The 12,575-nt window shown below is 37.9% G+C and overlaps 1 non-coding gene across 1 annotated transcript; it reads left to right on the plus strand.

Moving 5' to 3' along the window:
* Nucleotides 1–482: 482 nt before the first annotated feature.
* TRNAS-CGA (transfer RNA serine (anticodon CGA)) lies at nt 483–555 on the plus strand. The gene has a single exon. It is a non-coding gene; the product is annotated as a tRNA-Ser (tRNA).
* Nucleotides 556–12,575: the final 12,020 nt, after the last annotated feature.

Consider the following 12,575-nt stretch of genomic DNA (forward strand, 5'->3'; position numbering starts at 1 on the left):
GGGAATCGAACCCACCTCTACTCAGTTGATCTCCCGAGGATGAGTGGACCCCGTTCCAGCCCTCGTACCACTTTTCAAATTTTCGTGGCAGAGCCGGGAATCGAACCCGGACCTCCGGGGGTGGCAGATAATCACGCTAACCACTACACCACAGAGGCGGACTTATTATTATTATTATTATTATTATTATTATTATTATTATTATTATTATTATTATTATTATTATTATTATTATTATTATTATTATTATTATTATTGAATATTGAATTTTCACGACCGCATTGTAATCGAAACAGACTTTCAACGTATTAGGTCGTGTTACGTACATGTATTACGCGTTGAAAAGATGTTAAGTACAGAACAAAAATGGCCAGCCGGACACCAGTGGGATCCGAACCCACAACCTCCCGATTTCGCGTCGGTTGCTCTACCAAATGAGACCTGTAGTTCAGATCCTTTCAAACAGAACAAAGATGGCCTAGGGCACCATAGCTCAGTTGGTAGAGCAACCGACGCGAAATCGGGAGGTTGTGGGTTCGGATCCCACTGGTGTCCCGTTGGCCATTTTTGTTCTGTACTTAACATCTCTTCAACATACTACATGTACGTAACACGACCTAATACGTTGAAAGTCTGTTTTGATTATTATTATTATTATTATTATTATTATTATTATTATTATTATTATTATTATTATTATTATTATTATTATTATTATTATTATTATTATTATTATTATTACTATTATTATTATTATTATTATTATTATTATTATTATTATTATTATTCATTTTGCACACCTTCGTGGTAGTGGCATTTAGTCAATTGTACAGATTTTAGGAAATCAAAGCACAATGAACTTTAATTTACACTACATTTTTACGCAGAATTTGAGCCCATAAATTTCCGAAGTATTTCAGTCGTGGCAATGACCACCGCCTTCTGCATGGTCTTGTAGATGTTGGTGTTGACAATCAACTTCTTCAGTCCTTCCACCAGAGTTTTAGATATAGCAGCTGTACTTGAGAGAATGATTGGTATAATTATCACCTCTTCACAGTGCCATAGACTTTGAGTATGCTTCTCCAGTGATGTATACTTGTTGACTTTCTCGATATAGTTTTCATGGAGGTTCCCGATGTTTGAGACAGCTATGTCGGTCAGAGCGACAAGTTTTGTTTCCTTTTCTTTCTAACACCACTATATGCGGTCTATTTTGCGTAGTCATTATTATTATTATTATTATTATTATTATTATTATTATTATTATTATTATTATTATTATTATTATTATTATTATTATTATTATTATTATTATTATTATTATTATTATTATTATTATTATTATTATTATTATTATTATTATTATTACTTACAATTTGCTTTACGTCGCAACGACACAGACAGATCTTAAAGCGACAATGAGATAGGAAAGGGATAGAAATGGGAAGGAAGCCGCCGTGGCCTTAATTAAGGTACAGTCCCAGCATTTGCCTGGTGTGAAAATGGGGGGGAAACCACGGAAACTCATTTTTGTACCGTTCTAACTGCTCATAGTCTTAACATACACCAGAGTGCGGAAATAGTTTTCCCTTAGAAGTTATGTAAGCCTAACGTGCTGGAAGGCTGCGGTGAGACGGAATTGCCAAAATTAAATGTATGACTAAGTGCGATCGGGTCGTCTTTAGGACTTAGAACTGTTCGTAATTAGAAGTAGCAATTATTGTTTTCATTACCATAGATCTTTGCAAGAAAATTCTAGTTTAACGGAGAAATGCACAAAATTTTCAGAATATCCTTGAAATACTTCTAGCCAGAAGTGTAAGTGAAATGTATCAATTAGGGGTTGCTACCATAACTAGTCTCTGTAGTTCTAAGTGTTGCCCTGCACGCATCAAAGCAAACTAGAGGGGATCAAGTTAAACACTCCATTAAGCAGGTGTAAGGAAAATCGATTGTCCTCCATTAGAACACTCTCCAGAGTGAAAATACCTGAGAGACAGTTCCATTTGAACTTGATCCCTAACTCTTATCCACTGATCCCTCATACCACGCCACTCAGACTAATTGTCGTTCACAAAGCAAGTTCGTACTTTTAAGTTAAAGTACTATTAATCGCAAGTCATAAATTTTGTCCCTTATTGTATGCCACTGAATCCAAAACACTAACAAGGAATTCATCCAGTTCGTTGAAAGTGTCATTCAACGTTTAACGTTCGCAATATTAGCTCGCAATAGGAAGCTTTGTCCACAAGAGAATGTTGGGAGATAAGATTTACATTTCACGACGTGGTTGTCGTCAGGATTCGCGAAATGTTCGCAGGCTTCTAACTTGCACCATGAGCAGAGAATGGAAGATTAGTTACTGAACTGGTCAGAAAAGGTCACTCTGTCAAATTAATACAAGCTCCTTCGGTATGGTAAACCATTTAGGGTCATCATATGTGCAACCACTTTTGAAAAACCCAAGTAAAATAATAATAATAATAATGTCCGCCTCTGTGGTGTAGTGGTTAGCGTGATTAGCTGCCACCCCCGGAGGCCCGGGTTCGATTCCCGGCTCTGCCACGAAATTTGAAAAGTGGTATGAGGGCTGGAACGGGGTCCACTCAGCCTCGGGAGGTCAACTGAGTAGAGGTGGGTTCGATTCCCACCTCAGCCATCCTGGAAGTGGTTTTCCGTGGTTTCCCACTTCTCCTCCAGGCGAATGCCGGGATGGTACCTAACATTAGGCCACGGCCGCTTCCTTCCCTCTTCCTTGCCTATCCCTTCCAATCTTCCCATCCCTCCACAAGGCCCCTGTTCAGCATAGCAGGTGAGGCCGCCTGGGCGAGATACTGGTCATTCTCCCCAGTTGTATCCCCGACCAAGAGTCTGACGCTCCGGGACACTGCCCTTGAGGCGGTAGAGGTGGGATCCCTCGCTGTGCCCGAGGGAAAAGCCGACCCTGGAGGGTAAACAGATGATGATGATGATGATGATGATGATGATGATGATGATGATAATAATAATAATAATAATAATAATAATAATAATAATAATAATAATAATAAATATTAAGTAATTGCTACACATAACTACCGTAGATTCATCATAAATAGTTGTCACAGATAACTGCCGACTCTGTTGCAGAACTACAGAGAGCACACAGCACGTCTTCTCTGGCTGCCTACACTTGGCCAAAACTGATTATAAGCACGGAAGTGCCCTACTCGTTGGCTGAATGGTCAGCGTACTGGCCTTCGGTTCAGAGGGTCCCGAGTTCGATTCCCGGCCGGGTTGGGGATTTTAACCTTAATTGGTTAATTCCAATGGCTCGGGGGCTGGGTGTTTCTGCTGTCCCCAACATACCTGCAACTCACACACTACACCTAACACTATCCTCCACCAAATTGAATTAAATTAGCACCGAAGTGATCAGGTAGCTAAATCATTCACCAAAATCGTTCTGCAAAATGTGGATTTCTTCAGTCAATAACTGCATAGTGGAAATACACACCTACACACCTCCATCCGTTCTAGAAAACGCGTCTTATAAGCTTCTGTGGGATCGAGATGTCTTAACTGATATCACGCTCGGCAACAATAGGCCAGATATTATTCTAATCGATAAATGAAAAATATCCCCTTCCCTTATAGGAATTGCTTGTGCAAACGCCTCCAGTCTTTAAACAACAATGCCCTCAAAAATATCAAAATACACAGAATTGACAATAGAAATACAACGCCTGTGAAACTAGAATCAGCCATCACAGTTCCAATAGTGATATCATGTACTGCTGATATTCCGACAAGCTTGCACAGCTCTTTGGCGAATTAAACCTGCGTCACCACACATACGTTTAACTGCAGAAAGCCACCCTCCTAAGCACCTGCCATATTGTCAGATAGTTTCTAGGAATTATTTTTTTCTCTGAATTACAGTAAACAGCATGAAGATCCAGGTCGCAGTTCCGGTGATACTGAAGAACAGATTTCCCAAAAGAGTAGATGAAAAAAGTGCTTAGGGACATCATTTGTGAACATCTGCTGTACATATGTGTGTCGTAGTTATTTCTGTAATAAGTATTTGTAAATATCTCTATAGTTTCATAATCGAGAGGGGCACTCCTTGCTTAGGTCGATTCAGCCCATGATGTTAACGGCACAAGCCGAGCCTTTCTAAATGGATATAATAATAATAATAATAATGATAATAATAATAATAATAATAATAATAATAATAATAATAATAATAATAATATCGCCTCAGCTAGTGTTGCAGACTTTCTGAAGTGGTGCCATCTAGACAGCCTGCGTACCAATTTCGACGATCCTATTTGTTACCATCTAACAGTGAATTACAAATTCGCTGGACGGTTCCTTTGGCTAAGTTAATTTTGTCGGAAGGCCGCAGAGTGCGCCGCTAAAGGTCTTTAAAAATTGAAGTGCCTATTTTTTCCAACCCTCTACCAGTATCGAAACCACGAACTTGGGATCATGAGTCGGGCAGTTTATTTCTGATCCACTGAGGCGTGCAATTCTTTTCGGATGCTGACACCAATGAGTTGCTAGCTTTGCTTGACTCATAATCAGTATCTTGTACTATTTCTTAGCTAGTTCCCTTCAAGATGAATATTACATGTTACATTCTTAATTAACATAAACCGTTCAGTAGATCAACCTGTGATCTTTAAGAACAGCATGCAATAAACTTTAGTTAGTATACACACTTCTGTGTGGTGAATTCAGGTACAAAGTTAGTTCCTATCTCACTAAAGAAGTTATTGTACTTCTTCATCCAATTATTGTCCGACTCGTTGGCTGAATGGTCAGCGTACTGGCCTTCGGTTCAGAGGGTCCCGGGTTCGATTCACGGCTGGGTCGGGGATTTTAACCTTCATTGGTTAATTCCAATGGTCCGGGGGCTGGGTGTTTGTGCTGTCCTCAACATCCCTGCAACTCACACACCACACACAACACCATCCTGCACCACAATAACATGCAGTTATCTACACATGGCAGATGCCGCCCACACTCATCGTAGGGTCTACCTTACAAGGGCTGCACTCGGATAGAAATAGCCACACGAAATTATTATCCAATTATTGAGGGCTTTCTGTTCAAATACAAAAATTTTAAAATCCACGAGGTTATAAGATGCCAGATAATTTTCTTTATGAGGAAAACACTGATCACGCCAGAGTCCTGAGTCCTTCCTTCTAAATATTTCCTTCCATTATATTGAAATGCCAAAATACCCCAGCAATGGGGAACTACGAGGGTGTATCGTACAGTTTTAATTATCACCTTTAATTTATTTTTACAGACAGTTTGTTTTTATTTGTAGTTGATAACACTTCTCTACGAGTCATCATCCACATTTGTACATTTTTCCCAGCGTTTCTTGACCTTCCGAATACCGTTATTGTATGGGTATGTGGATTGCGACTTAAACCACTCTTCCACTTTACGAGTGACGTCATCTGTGTTACCAAATCGTGGTGCGTGATCGGGAGAATAAGGCGGATGCTGCGAGACTTTCAAGCCACACGCTCTTGTTTTGTCAATTGCAACTTGAGAGGTGTGAGCTGGTGCATTGTCAACTAGGAGACGAGCGTCTCTGGAGATCATACTGCGGCGTTTCTGAATCAGAGCATTTCTCAACTTGTCCAGAAGATTTCTGTAGTATGCATCAGTGATGGTTTCACAATTTTCAATGTAATTTGTGAGGATAGAGCGAAGACAATCCCGAAAACTGAGAGCATGACCTTCCCTGCTGACTTTTGTTCGTTTTCTTTTTTGGGGGAGAGGAATTGGCTTGCTTCCACTCCTTGCTCAGGGTTTTGGTCTCTGGATCATACTGATAGATCCAACATTCATCCATGGTTACCAGACGATCAAAAATTCCTCTTCATCCTGTTTCAACAGCGTCAACAGCTGTGGAACCCACCGTGCAGGCACCTTAGACAAGTGCAGTTCGCCTTGAATAGTTTTCAACACATTACCATAGCTGAGGCAAGTTTCATTTACGATCATTTGGATGGCTGATTGTCTGTCTTCCAGGATCAAACACTCCACTTCATTAATTGTGGCCGCATCGTCCGTCAATGATGGTCTTCCAGGTCTTGGCTCGTCTGTGAGGGACATGTGACCAGTTTGAAAATTCCTTTTGTACCTCAAAATAGTGTCATAAGATTTGCAATCATTTCCATGAACTCCCACCTCAACATGAATTTCTGCGACACTATTGCCCTTCAAATGCAGGAACTTTCTCACGCTGCGAGCCTCAGTCTTCTCCATCTTATACTTCAGTCACTTCTGGCACTAACTATAGAAGAAAGAAAGAAAGAAAGAAAGAAAGAAAGAAAGGACACAATGAGCTGATTTTCTAAGCACCACGCACTCAAGGACCAATCATAGCACTGACAATATTTCATCAATATACCATAGCAATTTACGGGTGATAATTAGAACTTTACGATACCCCTTCGTATTCCAGTATTTGCGTAGTGTTTAAATACGGCATCGTGGAGAACTGTTTCAAGATAATAATATTTCGTACTTTATATAGAAATATCATTTTTAACGTAAGTAAATCTTTAAGAAAAGTTAGATGCATAGTTTATGGCAGGGTCATTCAAAATGTTTTGGTGGAGCAATGCCCACCCATGGACCACGGTTCCGTCACCTTTGTCCTGTAATAAAATGTAGCGGTTATCCACAGGCCAAGCTACCATCAGTATGAATTTACTTCAAGAAAATTATTCTATATACACAATATAGGATTTTCATCTTAGAGTCAATATAGCTTTCAGGTCAGTATTTTATATATCGTAGACGACAGGTCAATTTACAAAAGTACCGGTAATATTAAAGCTATGTTATTTAACATTAAGCTGTATTTTCTGTGCTGGATGTTATTCTATCAAAGTGCAGAGAGCTCCGCAAGGTGACAGCTTGGCCTGCTACTTACGACTGCAATATTTCAACAGCGGCTTAACAACTGCAGAAGACTTATGGGCTGTCAGGGCAAGGCGAGGGTGGTTAAAGGCAAGCCAAGACCAACTGAACGGGTTACCCAGAGCGAATTGAAAGTGAAATTGAATAATACACTAAGAAAAGTCAATACACGAGATCAAGGCAACATCCATATCTCTTTCCTTAGATTAAAGATAGAAAAACGCAATATTTCTTCCTGTATGAGATCATGTAATGCAATACAGTCACTTCATTTGAATATAAGTAGCGAAAAGGTAGTGGTAGTTGTGATGGGGGTGGTGATGATTGTTTCAAGAGAAAGTGCAACTGGACAACCATTCTCTATTAACATTTATCAAAAGGATAATGGAAGAGGTCAGACACTTCTAAGAATAAAGATACAGTAGCGGGAAAAGATAAGGAAGGGCCACAAAGTGCGTGAAAATGAAAGACTCCATAGGTCTCGTAATCCTCACGCCGTCGGGGTCGGAAAAAACAAGATTTGACCAAAGGAGGTCAGATAAAAAGGATGAAAACGAGTGACCTGACACAAGTAAGTGGAAGCAATGTCAGACTTAACTACAGGAATCGTGATAATGGTCTATGTATTGTACCATTACGTTACGATTGACGTCAGTTTACATGAATATACATCGGAAGAAAAATGGCGCAGATCAGCTTCAAGCGTTAAGAATGCACGGAATAACTTTTTGTGACAAGTTGACCGCAATTAGGAGGCAGTGCCTGGCGAGATGGAAAGGAAACTCTATGATAAATGAACCATTATACGTAAAAAAATTGAAAAACGGTCTATTATTATCTACTTTGGCAAGAAGAGTTTTCGTCGTAAACGGACTGTGAATTGCGATTACTTGACCAGAAGATTAGCTGACATAATCAATATAACCATAATAGGAGCCATACGAAGGAAGAATCCAGAAACAAACTACTGGAAAATACATAAAAACGGCAGGGAAACACGCATAATAGATTTCAAATACTGTACGGAAGAAGAGGTGTTGGGATACGGCATTCGTAAATAAGGCCTACACTGACTTAATAAACGGCCAAATTTTCATCAAATTATACGTATTGCCCATTGATAAGATTTAAAGAACATTATTCAGACAACATAAAAAAAACCAAGGAAGAGCCAGTTTATGAAAATAAAATTGAATCTGAGCAGTATCTTTAGAGGAAAAGAAATATAAATACAGTTAGAGAAAGTACTTGGAAAAGCTTTATATACTGGAAATTAAGATGTATTCTATCAATTTAACATTGTCTTTTCGTTGCATGGAAATTGGATACGAAATGGAGCTAGCCTAAAGCGATGGAGGGAGGCTGACCAGATCATCGTAAGCTCAAGCCTGAAGACCTAGAGATCCAGCATGACGTGATCCAGTGCAAGGATAAGCGTTCCGAGAAGCCGTGACGAGGAAGAAGAAAGCAGAGTCGGACATAACATGGCCAGAGATACGTAACGTTCTAGTAAATTTAACTATAAAGTATTTCATTTGGTGTAGTATAATTGTAGGAATGCTGAAGTGCCAAAGATATGACCTGTTTGTGCCATTGTGTGAATTCTAAGGCATATGCCGGAGAAAATAACCACAGATACGTATTATTTATGTGTAGTAATATACTGCCGTGCTCATAAGTTTGATATGAGGTTAATGTGAGCAGTATCGGGAAGAGAATTATGATGTTTTTGAACCTATATGCTTACGAGAACGTCATATATTAAACTAGGCAAGGCTAAGATAGTGAAGTGCAATATAATAATAATAAACCTAGGCTACCCAATGACCAGATTGAATAACTAGGCCAATATCGTCTACATTTACGATGAGTTGAAATAAACAGTAGCAGCTTGCGGTGTTTTGAGTAGATATTTAAGTAAAAGGAATGTTTTACTGCGACGTGGTAGACATTACGTGGAATCTGAGTAGAGATATTGTTGTATGCGGAGGAATCGCAGTAATTAAATGCATAAATGATAATATGTTGTTGGAGATTTGAGATGTTGAATAGGTATTGTGTAAGTAAATGATTGATGGAAATAGGTGCGAATTTATTCTTAGCTACAGTTATGTTGCGATTGAAAATGAGGCAAGCAGTGAAATTAAGGCCTAGATACGTGAATATATTAAGTGAAGCAGTGAGATTAAATGGTCTATTGGTCGAACTTATATGGAATATGGAGATAGATGGATCGTAATTTACATGTATTTGAAGTGTATATAGAAGAGAGATATAGTCGCCTAGTAATATATTCGTCTCATATAATGAATATAGAGCAGTGGAGCACGCGTTAACCTGAAAATGGTAAAATTAGTAGGCAGTAGAAGGAGTAATTTTAATTGAAAATACACATAATAATTAATTGGTCGGTACGATTCTGACAGGTCATGACGGTTGAAGAACATGGCGACGGCATTCGTAAATGAAGATATTTAATTTTATTTTTGGCACACATTTTTAATATATATAGGATGTTGGAATTTATATTTATGGTTAGGATTAATTTCTTTTAGATACTTAAAATGGCATTTTGAAGCCATCATTGGAAAGAGTTACTTATCTCACGCCATAAACAAGTCAATACGCAAATTCCCAAACCAATTCCAAAGAGTAGTGCAAATAGACCTAAAGGAAAGAAAGACCACTCCCTCCTTTAATAAAGAGTAAATCCTAGTTGTCCCCATATTGAAATAAAATGATGAAGTGTGGTCACGCAACAAAATAATAATTGCCCAGATAAATTAAAGATACCTGCCCAATTTTAATTATGTCAATTCGTCAATTTTAGTTGTCAAGAAAAATAATATGTGATTTTTTTATTTACTTTCCTCTATTACCAAAGATGATCATTATTTTGTTAATTATAATATTGGCATGCTAATAAATTAGTTTTAAGTTTATTCTAGCGTTTATTTTCAAAGGTAGAGATAGGAAGATTAGTTGTAAGGATACATTTAGGCTGATATTTCGGAGTCATGATATTTAAAGGCTTATATTAATTCTACGGTAGGATTTCGGAGTAAATGAGTAACACATTAAACTATACACCCTCTTCAACGGAACTTGCGAAGGTAAATAGTATTGCTGAATATATATAGATGTTTTTTTACCCTGAGATATTGACTTAATATGGACATGCAACCACCGCGTTTGATTGGTATATCCATCCCCGATTTCGCATAGTTAATTAGCAACATGTAAGTGGAAATATTGCACGGGCAACATCATATTAAATTTGTACTACAACTTGAGGTGAAGTATGAGGAAGTACAGCGCCATGGTGATACCTATATTTTTATCAGTCCAACCTGGACCTTGGTAAGAATTAGGACTACGAGGCCACCAATAGGTTGCATTAAATTTGTTGCCCATACATGGGGCAAAGTGAAGAGAAAAACACTGTTGCCGCAGGTTGCATTAAATATGGCGGCCCGAACGTGAGGCAAGTTTGAAGAGGTCGGATGAATAATTAGATTCTGGATATACAGAAATTTGATAACTTGATTATGGAGTGAATCTTGAGGATGAGATATGGATGTTAGGCTTGGACATATGTCATATGATGCCGTAGCGTCGAGCAAGTCTGAAAAGAAGGACTAATTGAGGAATGAGAATGGTTTCAAGAGAAAGATACCGGGGTTGTTGAATTAAATCTTGGACCACAGTCATGAAATTTATTCGAAGAAGGAGACGATGCCTGATAGTTTATGAACTTAGGTATGGCATGCGACGCAGAATGGATTGATAGCCATGAAGATTAAGGAAGAGAGGGCTTAACTAATGGAGAAATTTATATTTTTGGATGGAGAAGAAGAAGGTAGCAAGAAATTTGATGCGGAGTCTCGCAATATTTGACAGTCTCGTGGAAGGAGAAAGTCTACTGTATATATATTTAGGTTACTTTAAGGAATTTGATGCATGAGTGATGATGAGGGAAGAGTTTTATAACGCAAGTTTCATATTATTGATTTTATATATATGATTAGGTGGATACGACATAAATATAATTAAAATTGGGCATATAGGTCAAGGTTTGGATTTGCGTATGACTTGTATAGGTTGTCATGGCTGAGTTACGATGGTCTGGGTTAGTCTTTCCCAGTTAAACAAGAAAGTACAAAGTAAACTTTGAAGTATTTATAATAATAGATATAGTTATAAGTCTGATAGACTATTTTATGTTGATATTTGATGATTGGTTGGTTGAAGTTGAGGGATAAATAGAGAATTAGGGTTATATATAACATAACTGGAATTATAGAGCATTTTAAGTGGAATATCAAAAAAAATGTCGAACTTAGCTCAATTAAAATCACAATTTGAGGATTATAAGAAAGAAATTGAGGAGGAGAACAGGAAGAGAGATGAAGTAATACAGAAAACCAAGGAAGAGCAATTAGGGATTCTTGAAGTGTTTAGACAGATAGCTGAAGAAAATAGGAAGCAAAGTGAGAAGCTGCTCCAGGAGATGATTAAAAATCAGGAGGAGAGACAACAACAGATGGCTGAAGAAATTAGGAAACAAAATGAAGAAATTAGGAAGCAGAATGAAGAAAATAGGAACCAGATGGCTGAAGAAATTAGGAAACAAAATGAAGAAATTAGGAAGCAGAATGAAGAAAATAGGAACCAGATGGCTGAAGAAATTAGGAAACAAAATGAAGAAATTAGGAAGCAGAATGAAGAAAATAGGAACCAGATGACTGAAGAAATTAGGAAACAAAATGAAGAAATTAGGAAGCAGAATGAAGAAAATAGGAACCAGATGGCTGAAGAAATTAGGAAACAGAATGAAGAAAATAGGAAGCAGAATGAAGAAAATAGGAAGCAGAATGAAGAAAACATTAACAGACTGGAAGGAAAGCTCTTGGAAAGGATGAATGAGAAAAATGAGGAATTTCAGAAAATAATCAACGGACAGGATGAGAAACAAAAGCAAATGATTGAAGGAAAACTTCAAGAATTCATTAACAGGCAAGAAGAAAAACAGCAGGAAACAATGAAGGAAGTGAAAGAAGCTGTAAGGATGGAAATGGAAAAAGTCGGAAGTGAAATGACACAAATTAAAGTGGATATTGACGTTTTACGTAAGGATATGACAGGGATTATGGAAAATAAGAATCAAGAGGTAAATCAAGAGATAAATAAAGTTATGGAAGAATTGGCAGAAAGCAGAAATGTTATTCAAAAGTTGAAAATGGAAGAGATGAAGAGTATAACGGATAATTTGGAGAGTTTGAGGATAAATTCCACAGAAAGAATTAACAAATTGAATGAAGCAATCGAAACAACGAATAAATCAGTGGAAGTAAATATCATTCTGGCAAGAGAGCAGGTGTCAGATAAAATTAAAATAATACAAGAAGCTGAACGGAATAAAAATGAAACTGACAGCAGAATCAGCAGAACGGAGAGAGAATTACATACGATTCGTAAGGAAATTCAGGAAATGAGAATAGAGAACCGAACAACAAGGCCTAATGTCATGAGAACAGTAGAAATTCAGGCTTGTGATAGGGAAACAACGCCAGCAAGGACTACGGATTCAAGCCAAGGTATTAATGGAAGTTCGATGGGGAACGGAAATGGTA

Source organism: Anabrus simplex, chromosome 3, assembly GCF_040414725.1.
Source record: "Anabrus simplex isolate iqAnaSimp1 chromosome 3, ASM4041472v1, whole genome shotgun sequence".
NCBI lineage: Eukaryota > Metazoa > Arthropoda > Insecta > Orthoptera > Tettigoniidae > Anabrus > Anabrus simplex.